Raw genomic sequence first — 14,047 nt, 5'->3', positions numbered from 1 at the left:
CGTGACATATTGTACTTCATGATAGTGGTAAAATTTCTTTGATATTACCTGCGTTTATTTGCAAAAAAAATGGAAATTTGGCGAAAATTTTGAAAATTTTGCAATTTTCCAACTTTGAATTTTTATGCCCTTAAATCACAGAGATATGTCACACAAAATACTTAATAAGTAACATTTCCCACATGTCTACTTTACATCAGCACAATTTTGGAACCAAAATTTTTTTTTGTTAGGGAGTTATAAGGGTTAAAAGTTGACCAGCAATTTCTCATTTTTACAACACCATTTTTTTTTAGGGACCACATCTCATTTGAAGTCATTTTGAGGGGTCTATATGATAGAAAATACCCAAGTGTGACACCATTCTAAAAACGGCACCCCTCAAGGTGCTCAAAACCATATTCAAGAAGTTTATTAACCCTTCTGATGCTTCACAGGAATTTTTGGAATGTTTAAATAAAAATGAACATTTAACTTTTTTTCACAAAAAATTTACTTCAGCTCCAATTTGTTTTATTTTACCAAGGGTAACAGGAGAAAATGGACCCCAAAAGTTGTTGTACAATTTGTCCTGAGTACGCCGATACCCCATATGTGGGGGTAAACCACTGTTTGGGCGCATGACAGAGCTCGGAAGCGAAGGAGCGCCATTTGACTTTTCAATGCAAAATTGACTGGAATTGAGATGGGACGCCATGTTGCGTTTGGGGAGCCCCTGATGTGCCTAAACATTGAAACCCCCCACAAGTGACACCATTTTGGAAAGTAGACCCCCTAAGGAACTTATCTAGATGTGTGGTGAGTGCTTTGACCCACCAAGGGCTTCACAGAAGTTTATAATGCAGAGCCGTAAAAATAAAACAAAAATTTTTTCCACAAAAATTATTTTTCAGCCCCCAGTTTTGTATTTTCCCGAGGGTAACAGGAGAAATTGGACCCCAAAAGTTGTTGTCCAATTTGTCCTGAGTGCGCTGATACCCCATATGTGGGGGGAACCACCGTTTGGATGCATGGGAGGGCTCGGAAGGGAAGGAGCGCCATTTGGAATGCAGACTTAGATGGAATGGTCTGCAGGCGTCACATTGCGTTTGCAGAGCCCCTAATGTACCTAAACAGTAGAAGCACCGCACAAGTGACCCCATTTTGGAAACTAGACCCCCCAAGGAACTTATCTAGATGTGTTGTAAGAACTTTGAACCCCCAAGTGTTTCACTACAGTTTATAACGCAGAGCCGTGAAAATAAAAAATCCTTTTTTTTCCCACAAAAATTATTTTTTAGCCCCCAGTTTTGTATTTTCCCAGGGGTAACAGGAGAAATTGGACCACAAAGGTTGTTGTCCTATTTGTCCTGAGTACGCTGATACCCCATATGTTGGGGTAAACCCCTGTTTGGGCACACGGGAGAGCTCGGAAGGGAAGGAGCACTGTTCTACTTTTTCAACGCAGAATTGGCTGGAATTGAGATCGGACGCCATGTCGCGTTTGGAGAGCCCCTGATGTGCCGAAACAGTGGAAACCCCCCAATTATAACTGAAACCCTAATCCAAACACACCCCTAACCCTAATCCCAACAGTAACCCTAACCACACCTCTAACCCTGACACACCCCTAACCCTAATCCCAACCCTATTCCCAACCGTAAATGTAATCTAAACCCTAACCGTAACTTTAGCCCCAACCCTAACCCTAACTTTAGCCCCAACCCTAACTGTAGCCTTAACCCTAGCCCCAACCCTAGCCCTAACCCTAACCCTAATGGGAAAATGGAAATAAATACATTTTTTTTATTTTTCCCTAACTAAGGGGGTGATGAAGGGGGGTTTGATTTACTTTTATAGCGAGTTTTTTAGTTTTAGTTTTTTAGCGGATTTTTATGATTGGCAGCCGTCACACACTGAAAGACGCTTTTTATTGCAAAAAATATTTTTTGCGTTACCACATTTTGAGAGCTATAAATTTTCCATATTTTGGTCCACAGAGTCATGTGAGGTCTTGTTTTTTGCGGGACGAGTTGACGTTTTTATTGGTAACTTTTTGGGCACGTCACATTTTTTGATCGCTTTTTATTCCGATTTTTGTGAGGCAGAATGACCAAAAACCAGCTATTCATGAATTTCTTTTGGGAGAGGCGTTTATACTGTTCCGCGTTTGGTAAAATTGATAAAGCAGTTTTATTCTTCGGGTCAGTACGATTACAGCGATACCTCATTTATATTATTTTTTTATGTTTTGGCGCTTTTATACGATAAAAACTATTTTATGGAAAAAATAATTATTTTTGCATCGCTTTATTCTCAGGACTATAACTTTTTTATTTTTTTGCTGATCATGCTGTATTGTGGCTCGTTATTTGCGGGACAAGATGACGCTTTCAGCGGTACCATGGTTATTTATATCTGTCTTTTTGATCGCGTGTTATTCCACTTTTTGTTCGGCGGTATGATAATAAAGCGTTGTTTTTTGCCTCGTTTTTTTTTTTTTTCTTACGGTGTTTACTGAAGGGGTTAACTAGTGGGCCAGTTTTATAGGTCGGGTCGTTACGGACGCGGCGATACTAAATATGTGTACTTTTATTGTTTTTTTTTTAGATAAAGAAATGTATTTATGGGAATAATATATATATATATTTTTCATTATTTTGGAATATTTTTTTTTATTTTTTTTTACAAATTTGGAATTTTTTTTTTTAACTTTTTTACTTTGCCCCAGTGGGGGGACAATACAGATCGGTGATCTGCCAGTTTGCATAGCACTCTGACAGATCACCGATCTGAGAGAAGTGCAGGCTGCTTCAAAGTGCCTCCTCTGAGCAGGCTTCTGTGAAGCCACCTCCCTCCCTGCAGGACCCGGATCCGTGGCCATCTTGGATCCGGGTCTGGAGCAGGCAGGGAGGGAGGTAAGACCCTCGCAGCAACGCGATCACATCGCGTTGCTGCGGGGGGGGGGCTCAGGGAAGCCCGCAGGGAGCCCCCTCCCTGCGCGATGCTTCCCTGCACCGCCGGCACATCGCGATCATGTTTGATCGCGGTGTGCCGGGGGTTAATGTGCCGGGAGCGGTCCGTGACCGCTCCTGGCACATAGTGCCGGATGTCAGCTGCGATAGGCAGCTGACACCTGGCCGCGATCGGCCGCGCTCCCCCCGTGAGTGCCGCCGATCGCGCTGGACGTACTATCCCGTCGGTGGTCATACGGGCCCACCCCACCTCGACGGGATAGTACGTCCGATGTCAGAAAGGGGTTAAAGGGATAAAGTTTATGTTCGTGACGCCACCTGTGATATTCGGTCAGGGTGACCGACGCTGCTTTAACCCCTTCATGACCTTGGGATTTTCCATTTTTCCGTGTTCGTTTTTTGCTCCCCTCCTTCTCAGAGCCATAACTTTTTTATTTTTCCGTCAATTTGGCCATGTGAGGACTTATGTTTTGCGGGACGAGTTGTACTTTTGAACAAAATCATTTGTTTTGCCATGTCATGTACTAGAAAACGGGAAAAAAATTCCAAGTGCGGTGAAATTGCAAAAAAAGTGCAGTCCCACACTTGTTTTTTGTTTGGCTTTTTTGCTAGGTTCACTAAATGCTAAAACTGACCTGCCATTATGATTTTCCAGGTCATTACGAGTTCATAGACACCTAACATGACTAGGTTATTTTTTATCTAAGTGGTGAAAAAAAATTCCAAATTTTGCTATAAAAAATAAAAAATTAAAAAATTAAAAAATTGCGCCATTTTCCGATACCCGTAACGTCTCCATTTTTTATGATCTGGGGTCGGGTGAGGGCTTATTTTTTGCGTGCCGAGCTGGCGTTTTTAATGATACCATTTCGGTGCAGATACGTTCTTTTGATCGCCCGTTATTGCATTTTAATGCAATGTCGTGGCGACCAAAAAAACGTAATTCTGGCGTTTCGAATTTTTTTCTCGTTACGCCGTTTAGCGATCAGGTTAATGCTTTTTTTATTGATAGATCGGGCGATTCTGAACGCGGCGATACCAAATATGTGTAGGTTTCATTATTTTTTTATTGATTTATTTTGAATGGGGCGAAAGGGGGGTGATTTAAACTTTTATATTTTTTTTTATTTTTTTTACTTTTTTTTAACTTTTTTTTTAACTTTTGCCATGCTTCAATAGCCTCCATGGGAGGCTAGAAGCTGGCACAACACGATCGGCTCTGCTACATAGCAGCGATCTGATGTTCGCTGCTATGTAGCAGAAATGCAGGTGTGCTGTGAGCGCCGACCACAGGGTGGCGCTCACAGCTGCCGGGGATCAGTAACCATAGAGCTCTCAAGGACCTCTATGGTTACTTGGTTACTATTCTGAAGCATCGCTGACCTCCGATCATGTGACGGGGGTCGGCGATGCGCTCATTTCCGGCCGCCCGGACATGCGTTTGACAGCGGCATTTAACTAGTTAATAGCGGCAGGTGAATCGCAATTTCACCCGCCGCTATTGCGGGCACATGTCAGCTGTTCAAAACAGCTGACATGTCACGGCTTTGATGCGGGCTCACCGCGGAGCCCTGCATCAAAGCAGGGATCTGACCTCGGACGTACTATCCCGTCCGAGGTCAGAAAGGGGTTAAGGGGTCTGCTGGGGTGATGTTATGGCAGCTAGATGGTATACCTTCCCACAGGTGAAGTATGTCCCCAGGGCTTCCCAGTATGCAGATGGTGGTATGGTGAATGGCGCAGTAAACTTCAGCATCCACAGTCCAGAGCACCAGATCACAGGGCAGGCAGAGTCCAGCCGGTTTGGAGGCAAGTACAGAGTTCCCTTGTCCAGGTGGAAATCAATAGCCTTCCTGTTATGATCCTTAGTGCTTGAGGATCACAAATTACTCCAGCAAGGTGACTAAACATAGGACAAGCTCTAGGGAGGTGGAAAACTGGACTGACCGCAAAACTGAACCTATCCAACCACACTAGAGGCAGCCGGTGAACGTGTCTAAAATCCTAGACGTCTCGAGCCAGCCTGAGGAACTAACTACCCCTAGAAATAAAGAAAGACCTCTCTTGCCTCCAGAGAAATAATCCCCAAAAGATATAGAAGCCCCCAACAGATAATAACGGTGAGGTAAGAGGAAGGCACATACACAGGGGTGAAAGCAGATTCAGCAAAAGAGGCCCACTAATTCTAGATAGCAGAAAATAGAAAAGGGGTCTATGCGGTCAGTAAAAAACCCTTACAAAATATCCACACTGAGATTTCAAGAACCCCCGCACCAACTAACGGTGTGAGGGGAGAAACTCAGTCCCCTAGAGCAACCAGCAAGTAAGAAATCACATTTTAACAAGCTGGACAAAAAACATGATGAACGCTGATAATCAGAAACTGAACAAACAAAAACTTAGCTTGTCTTGGAGAGACTGGGAGCAAGGTAGTCACCAGGAATCTGAAGAGCACTGAATACATTGATAGCAGGCAAGGAACTGAGTATCCAGGTGAGCGCTAAATAGGAAACCAACCAAGGATAACGAACCAGGTGATGAAGCCAACCTTCAGAAAGACAACACTACACAGTACCGCTTGTGACCACTAGAGGGAGCCCAAAAACAGAGTTCACAACACCTTCCCTTGCGCTGCGGTGGTGTAGTCCCTTACTGCCTATGGCTTCACATAAGGGTCTCACAGACGCGATGTTTCGCTCTCTCTGTCCCCCGTATAGGATAGGACAAAACCCATATGACTGGTGACTTGAGCCTGTTTATACGGTCTCTTAGATAACCCGGCTCTGTAGGTGTCACCGTGCCTCCTGGGCGTAGGTGCAGACAGGTAACCTGCAATTAGCTGTCCTGCCGGTCTCTGAAATAAGGCGTAGAGTGTTATGGTTCTCAATGGCAAGAGAACATAGCCCAGCAAACATACGAACTAGCTCTTGGAAGGATGGAAACTAAACTGACCATGAACTAAACCTGCCGCACAACTAACAGTAGCCGGGTAGCGTAGCCTGCGTTTTATCCCTAGACGCCCAGCGCCGGCCGGAGGACTAACTAATCCTGGCAGAGGAAAATATAGTCCTGGCTCACCTCTAGAGAAATTTCCCCGAAAGGCAGACAGAGGCCCCCACAAATATTGGCGGTGATTTTAGATGAAATGACAAACGTAGTATGAAAATAGGTTTAGCAAAATTGAGGTCCGCTTACTAGATAGCAGGAAGACAGAAAGGGCACTTTCATGGTCAGCTGAAAACCCTATCAAAATACCATCCTGAAATTACTTTAAGACTCTAGTATTAACTCATAACATCAGAGTGGCAATTTCAGATCACAAGAGCTTTCCAGACATAGAAACGAAACTACAGCTGTGAACTGGAACAAAATGCAAAAACAAACAAGGACTAAGTCCAACTTAGCTGGGAGTTGTCTAGCAGCAGGAACATGCACAGAAAGGCTTCTGATTACAATGTTGACCGGCATGGAAGTGACAGAGGAGCAAGGCTAAATAGCGACTCCCACATCCTGATGGAAACAGGTGAACAGAGAGGATGATGCACACCAGTTCAATTCCACCAGTGGCCACCGGGGGAGCCCAAAATCCAATTTCACAACAGTACCCCCCCCTCAAGGAGGGGGCACCGAACCCTCACCAGAACCACCAGGGCGATCAGGATGAGCCCTATGAAAGGCACGGACCAAATCGGAGGCATGAACATCAGAGGCAGTCACCCAAGAATTATCCTCCTGACCGTATCCCTTCCATTTGACCAGATACTGGAGTTTCCGTCTGGAAACACGGGAGTCCAAGATTTTTTCCACAACGTACTCCAACTCGCCCTCAACCAACACCGGAGCAGGAGGCTCAACGGAAGGCACAACCGGTACCTCATACCTGCGCAATAATGACCGATGAAAAACATTATGAATAGAAAAAGATGCAGGGAGGTCCAAACGGAAGGACACAGGGTTAAGAATCTCCAATATCTTGTACGGGCCGATGAACCGAGGCTTAAACTTGGGAGAAGAAACCCTCATAGGGACAAAACGAGAAGACAACCACACCAAGTCCCCAACACAAAGCCGAGGACCAACCCGACGCCGGCGGTTGGCAAAAAGCTGAGTCTTCTCCTGGGACAACTTCAAATTGTCCACTACCTGCCCCCAAATCTGATGCAACCTCTCCACCACAGCATCCACTCCAGGACAATCCGAAGATTCCACCTGACCAGAAGAAAATCGAGGATGAAACCCCGAATTACAGAAAAAGGGAGACACCAAGGTGGCAGAACTGGCCCGATTATTGAGGGCAAACTCCGCTAAAGGCAAAAAAGCAACCCAATCATCCTGATCTGCAGACACAAAACACCTCAAATATGTCTCCAAGGTCTGATTCGTCCGCTCGGTCTGGCCATTAGTCTGAGGATGGAAAGCAGACGAGAAAGACAAATCTATGCCCATCCTAGCACAGAATGCTCGCCAAAATCTAGACACGAATTGGGTACCTCTGTCAGAAACGATATTCTCCGGAATACCATGCAAACGGACCACATTCTGAAAAAACAGAGGAACCAACTCGGAAGAAGAAGGCAACTTAGGCAGGGGAACCAAATGGACCATCTTAGAGAAACGATCACACACCACCCAGATGACAGACATCTTCTGAGAAACAGGAAGATCCGAAATAAAATCCATCGAGATGTGCGTCCAGGGCCTCTTCGGGATAGGCAAGGGCAACAACAATCCACTAGCCCGAGAACAACAAGGCTTGGCCCGAGCACAAACGTCACAAGACTGCACGAAGCCTCGCACATCTCGAGACAGGGAAGGCCACCAGAAGGACCTTGCCACCAAATCCCTGGTACCAAAGATTCCAGGATGACCTGCCAACGCAGAAGAATGAACCTCAGAAATGACTTTACTGGTCCAATCATCAGGAACAAACAGTCTACCAGGTGGGCAACGATCAGGTCTATCCGCCTGAAACTCCTGCAAGGCCCGCCGCAGGTCTGGAGAAACGGCAGACAATATCACTCCATCCTTAAGGATACCTGTAGGTTCAGAATTACCAGGGGAGTCAGGCTCAAAACTCCTAGAAAGGGCATCCGCCTTAACATTCTTAGAACCCGGCAGGTAGGACACCACAAAATTAAACCGAGAGAAAAACAACGACCAGCGCGCCTGTCTAGGATTCAGGCGTCTGGCGGACTCAAGATAAATTAGATTTTTGTGGTCAGTCAATACCACCACCTGATGTCTAGCCCCCTCAAGCCAATGACGCCACTCCTCAAAAGCCCACTTCATGGCCAAAAGCTCCCGATTCCCAACATCATAATTCCGCTCGGCGGGCGAAAATTTACGCGAGAAAAAAGCACAAGGTCTCATCACGGAGCAATCGGAACTTCTCTGCGACAAAACCGCCCCAGCTCCGATTTCAGAAGCGTCGACCTCAACCTGAAAAGGAAGAGCAACATCAGGCTGACGCAACACAGGGGCGGAAGAAAAGCGGCGCTTAAGCTCCCGAAAGGCCTCCACAGCAGCAGGGGACCAATCAGCAACATCAGCACCCTTCTTAGTCAAATCAGTCAATGGTTTAACAACATCAGAAAAACCAGCAATAAATCGACGATAAAAGTTAGCAAAGCCCAAAAATTTCTGAAGACTCTTAAGAGAAGAGGGTTGCGTCCAATCACAAATAGCCTGAACCTTGACAGGATCCATCTCGATGGAAGAGGGGGAAAAAATATATCCCAAAAAGGAAATCTTTTGAACCCCAAAAACGCACTTAGAACCCTTCACACACAAGGAATTAGACCGCAAAACCTGAAAAACCCTCCTGACCTGCTGGACATGAGAGTCCCAGTCATCCGAAAAAATCAAAATATCATCCAGATACACAATCATAAATTTATCCAAATAATCACGGAAAATGTCATGCATAAAGGACTGAAAGACTGAAGGGGCATTTGAAAGACCAAAAGGCATCACCAAATACTCAAAGTGGCCCTCGGGCGTATTAAATGCGGTTTTCCACTCATCCCCCTGCTTAATTCGCACCAAATTATACGCCCCACGAAGATCTATCTTAGAGAACCACTTGGCCCCCTTTATGCGAGCAAACAAATCAGTCAGCAGTGGCAACGGATATTGATATTTAACCGTGATTTTATTCAAAAGCCGATAATCAATGCACGGCCTCAAAGAGCCATCTTTCTTAGCCACAAAGAAAAAAACGGCTCCTAAGGGAGATGACGAAGGACGAATATGTCCCTTTTCCAAGGACTCCTTTATATATTCTCGCATAGCAGCATGTTCAGGCACAGACAGATTAAATAAACGACCCTTAGGGTATTTACTACCCGGAATCAAATCTATGGCACAATCGCACTCCCGGTGCGGAGGTAATGAACCAAGCTTAGGTTCTTCAAAAACGTTACGATATTCAGTCAAGAATTCAGGAATCTCAGAGGGAATAGATGATAAAATGGAAACCACAGGTACGTCCCCATGCGTCCCCTTACATCCCCAGCTTAACACAGACATAGCTTTCCAGTCAAGGACTGGGTTATGAGATTGCAGCCATGGCAATCCAAGCACCAACACATCATGTAGGTTATACAGCACAAGAAAGCGAATAATCTCCTGGTGATCCGGATTAATCCGCATAGTTACTTGTGTCCAGTATTGTGGTTTATTGCTAGCCAATGGGGTGGAGTCAATCCCCTTCAGGGGTATAGGAGTTTCAAGAGGCTCCAAATCATACCCACAGCGTTTGGCAAAGGACCAATCCATAAGACTCAAAGCGGCGCCAGAGTCGACATAGGCATCCGCGGTAATAGATGATAAAGAACAAATCAGGGTCACAGATAGAATAAACTTAGACTGTAAAGTGCCAATTGAAACAGACTTATCAAGCTTCTTAGTACGCTTAGAGCATGCTGATATAACATGAGTTGAATCACCGCAATAGAAGCACAACCCATTTTTTCGTCTAAAATTCTGCCGTTCACTTCTGGACAGAATTCTATCACATTGCATATTCTCTGGCGTCTTCTCAGTAGACACCGCCAAATGGTGCACAGGTTTGCGCTCCCGCAGACGCCTATCGATCTGGATAGCCATTGTCATGGACTCATTCAGACCCGCAGGCACAGGGAACCCCACCATAACATCCTTAATGGCATCAGAGAGACCCTCTCTGAAATTCGCCGCCAGGGCGCACTCATTCCACTGAGTAAGCACAGCCCATTTACGGAATTTCTGGCAGTATATTTCAGCTTCGTCTTGCCCCTGAGATAGGGACATCAAGGCCTTTTCCGCCTGAAGTTCTAACTGAGGTTCCTCATAAAGCAACCCCAAGGCCAGAAAAAACGCATCCACATTGAGCAACGCAGGATCCCCTGGAGCCAATGCAAAAGCCCAATCCTGAGGGTCGCCCCGGAGCAAAGAAATCACAATCCTGACCTGCTGAGCAGGATCTCCAGCAGAGCGAGATTTCAGGGACAAAAACAACTTGCAATTATTTTTGAAATTTTGAAAGCAAGATCTATTCCCCGAGAAAAATTCAGGCAAAGGAATTCTAGGTTCAGATATAGGAACATGAACAACAAAATCTTGTAAGTTTTGAACTTTCGTGGTGAGATTATTCAAACCTGCAGCTAAACTCTGAATATCCATTTTAAACAGGTGAACACAGAGCCATTCCAGGATTAGAAGGAGAGAGAGAGAGAAAGGCTGCAATATAGGCAGACTTGCAAGAGATTCAATTACAAGCACACTCAGAACTGAGAAAAAAAAAAAAAAAAAAATCTTCAGCAGACTTCTCTATTCTCTCCTTTCTCTGTCAATTAATTTAACCCTTTTTGGCCTGTCAAACTGTTATGGTTCTCAATGGCAAGAGAACATAGCCCAGCAAACATACGAACTAGCTCTTGGAAGGATGGAAACTAAACTGACCATGAACTAAACCTGCCGCACAACTAACAGTAGCCGGGTAGCGTAGCCTGCGTTTTATCCCTAGACGCCCAGCGCCGGCCGGAGGACTAACTAATCCTGGCAGAGGAAAATATAGTCCTGGCTCACCTCTAGAGAAATTTCCCCGAAAGGCAGACAGAGGCCCCCACAAATATTGGCGGTGATTTTAGATGAAATGACAAACGTAGTATGAAAATAGGTTTAGCAAAATTGAGGTCCGCTTACTAGATAGCAGGAAGACAGAAAGGGCACTTTCATGGTCAGCTGAAAACCCTATCAAAATACCATCCTGAAATTACTTTAAGACTCTAGTATTAACTCATAACATCAGAGTGGCAATTTCAGATCACAAGAGCTTTCCAGACACAGAAACGAAACTACAGCTGTGAACTGGAACAAAATGCAAAAACAAACAAGGACTAAGTCCAACTTAGCTGGGAGTTGTCTAGCAGCAGGAACATGCACAGAAAGGCTTCTGATTACAATGTTGACCGGCATGGAAGTGACAGAGGAGCAAGGCTAAATAGCGACTCCCACATCCTGATGGAAACAGGTGAACAGAGAGGATGATGCACACCAGTTCAATTCCACCAGTGGCCACCGGGGGAGCCCAAAATCCAATTTCACAACAGTAGAGGTCCTTACTCCCTCGGTGTTCCCGCTACCGGGATTTTGTGCCTCAGAAGGAGGCAGCCTGAGCAGGGCTGGTCCCCTTCTGGTATCCTCTCCTTTGCTTCGACTTCCTTCACGCTTGCTGCAATACAATTCTGCCTTTCAATGTCCCTTTCTGGGAGCTGCAGCTCTGAGGGCATGCACAGCTCCATGGACCCTCTGTCCTCCTCAGACTACTGTCTGGAACTCACTAACTTTCCCTACAGACTACCACTTATATATATATATATGGGGAGTGACCTAATAAATAGGAGCAGAAGCTCCCCCTGGTGGCTTGGAGTATGAATGTGTTGCATGTTTGTGATACCTGGATGCAGTTATCCTTTCTTGCCTCCAAACGTAGCATCACTCTCCCGGACAGGAGAGCAATGCCACTGCGACGACCAGGACCCCGGGGCGCCGCACTATCAAGTCCCCAGACACACTTTCTTTAGGTATCTGCTACTAAGGCATGCCTTAAATTCCCAATTCCCAGACAGTAGAAATTCACCCATCCTCGTACTTCTTAATTGGGATTCTAATGAGCAAGGGACCTAATTTGTTGATCTCATTTTTATACATCCAGTTACTAAGCAGGAAATGCTCCTCATCACCATTTTTAGTTGAGGCCAAATGGAGGACAGTAATACCCTCCCTATCAGAGGAGGATGGGAGCGAAGCATTGACCTCCCCACAATATGTTTTAATGGCAATGAATAACAAGCCAGTCCAAATCTATATAGTCCATCAATGCTACCTGGCACCTTGCAGGTTATATAAAATGGGTAGTTTTCCACCATTGCAAATTGTCATAGGTGTGGGGAAGAGGCGGCAGATTTTATACACCTGATGTGGTATTGCCCCCTATTGCAGACTTTTGGAAGGAGGTCATAGCTAATCTCATGAAGATCATACAATCTCCTGTACCTCTCAGCCCTAAGGTGTGTTTATTAGGAATCCTTTGTAAGGAGGAAGACCGGGCTGCGGGTACCTGCATCATGCCGGGTCCGGAACTGTCGAGGCTGCGTCCAGTGTTGCCAGGGGGAAAGAATGGGGGACCAGACAGGTCCCATGACCCAGGGAGAGGGGGTGTGGCTAAGCCGGGAAGTGTACAGGAAGCGCAGGAAAGAAGTCTCAGTTTCCCGCCAGAAGCGAGAGCAGAGGAGAGTGTGCGGCGTGCTCCGCAGTGTGAGAGACAGCGTGGAGTTGAGCAACGGCAGAGCTTTCGCGTGCATGCCATTAAACCAGTGAATGTGCATAGCGCCACATGCCCGGCTAAGCAGACTACAGTGCTCGCGCGGAAGAGCGGGTGCCATGTGCAGGACCCTGAGGTGCGTTCCTCATTGCTGACAGATGCGTGGCAGCACTCCTGTTGTACAGAGACTCCTGCAGCACTCCCCATTTCGGCTGCACAGATTTATGGACTAGGTGCTCAGCGGGCAGAACCGGTGACCGCTCATTGCCGCCAGAAGCTAGACCATGCTTTGTTGGAATTCTTCCGAGGGCATCACGCCAGCCATTGCTGGTACTTCAACTCCCATCAGACTGTGTGGATAAGGACCAGAGAAGACTACAATAAGTTCCATTTAAATATCAGACTGTTGAGTTAACCCTTTAACCCCCTTGTTTATTGTTCATCACTCATTGTTTATTAACTCCCTGCGAGGAGACCATTGCCATCTCTCTTGTTAAAAAAATTAAATAATATTGTTGTAGAGCCTTGTTCTGCAATCGCTGCGTCACTGCATTCCCGCACCTGCTTACACCTTGATGAGGAGACCTGGCCTCATTACCCTAACGCTCCTCTCATGGCGTTAGTCTTGGATCGCAAGACTAACCCCATGAGATGGATAGATAGAAGACCCCTGAAAATTTCACACTGGGTCAATATATTCAGTACTGCAGCTTCCTATGAAATGGTGATGTATAAAAATAGACATTGTTCTCAAACATCTGATAAGGTATGGAAGCTTTGGTTTGATTCCCCTTAGACTCACATTAGTCCCCAGGCAATGAGGAGTATTCTCTCATGGTTAAAGTATGTCATATTTGGTGAATGACATGGGAGTCTTGTGGTTTTAGTTAAGACAGTAGAGCCATGGTATGTTCAGGGTAAGGTTAACTTTGCCAGACAGCAGTAATAAGCAATAGGAAATGTTGTTTGCTCTTTTGTTCTAGTATCTGACCTTGTTATGTTGTATAACCTTCAATGAAACAAGTTAAAAATATATACCGTATATATTGTTGGGCCCATAAAATGAGGATGCAGGCACTTAGGAACTCCATGTGCCTCTGTATTTTGCCTCCACCATATGCCAGCTGATAGAAAATGCCATAGTTCTTTCTTCTAGGATCCTACATGCATCAGGCAAAGAAGAAACACAACTGTCTATGCCTCCATATTATTTATAACCTTCTAGGCTTCTGTGGCTGCCTACTCACGGCATGCACAGAGCAGTAATACATCCATGTACGTATGACCT

At 45.5% G+C, this 14,047-nt stretch overlaps 1 protein-coding gene across 1 annotated transcript in view; it reads left to right on the top strand.

The window, feature by feature from the left end:
- The window catches only part of GLS2 (glutaminase 2), a 132,519-nt gene that overhangs the window by 31,834 nt on the left and 86,638 nt on the right, over positions 1-14,047 (top strand). The window lies entirely within an intron of this gene.

This window comes from Ranitomeya variabilis, chromosome 3 (assembly GCF_051348905.1).
Source record: "Ranitomeya variabilis isolate aRanVar5 chromosome 3, aRanVar5.hap1, whole genome shotgun sequence".
NCBI lineage: Eukaryota > Metazoa > Chordata > Amphibia > Anura > Dendrobatidae > Ranitomeya > Ranitomeya variabilis.
The sequence above is the reverse complement of the archived record's forward strand: the minus strand, read 5'-3'. Positions and strand labels throughout refer to the sequence as shown.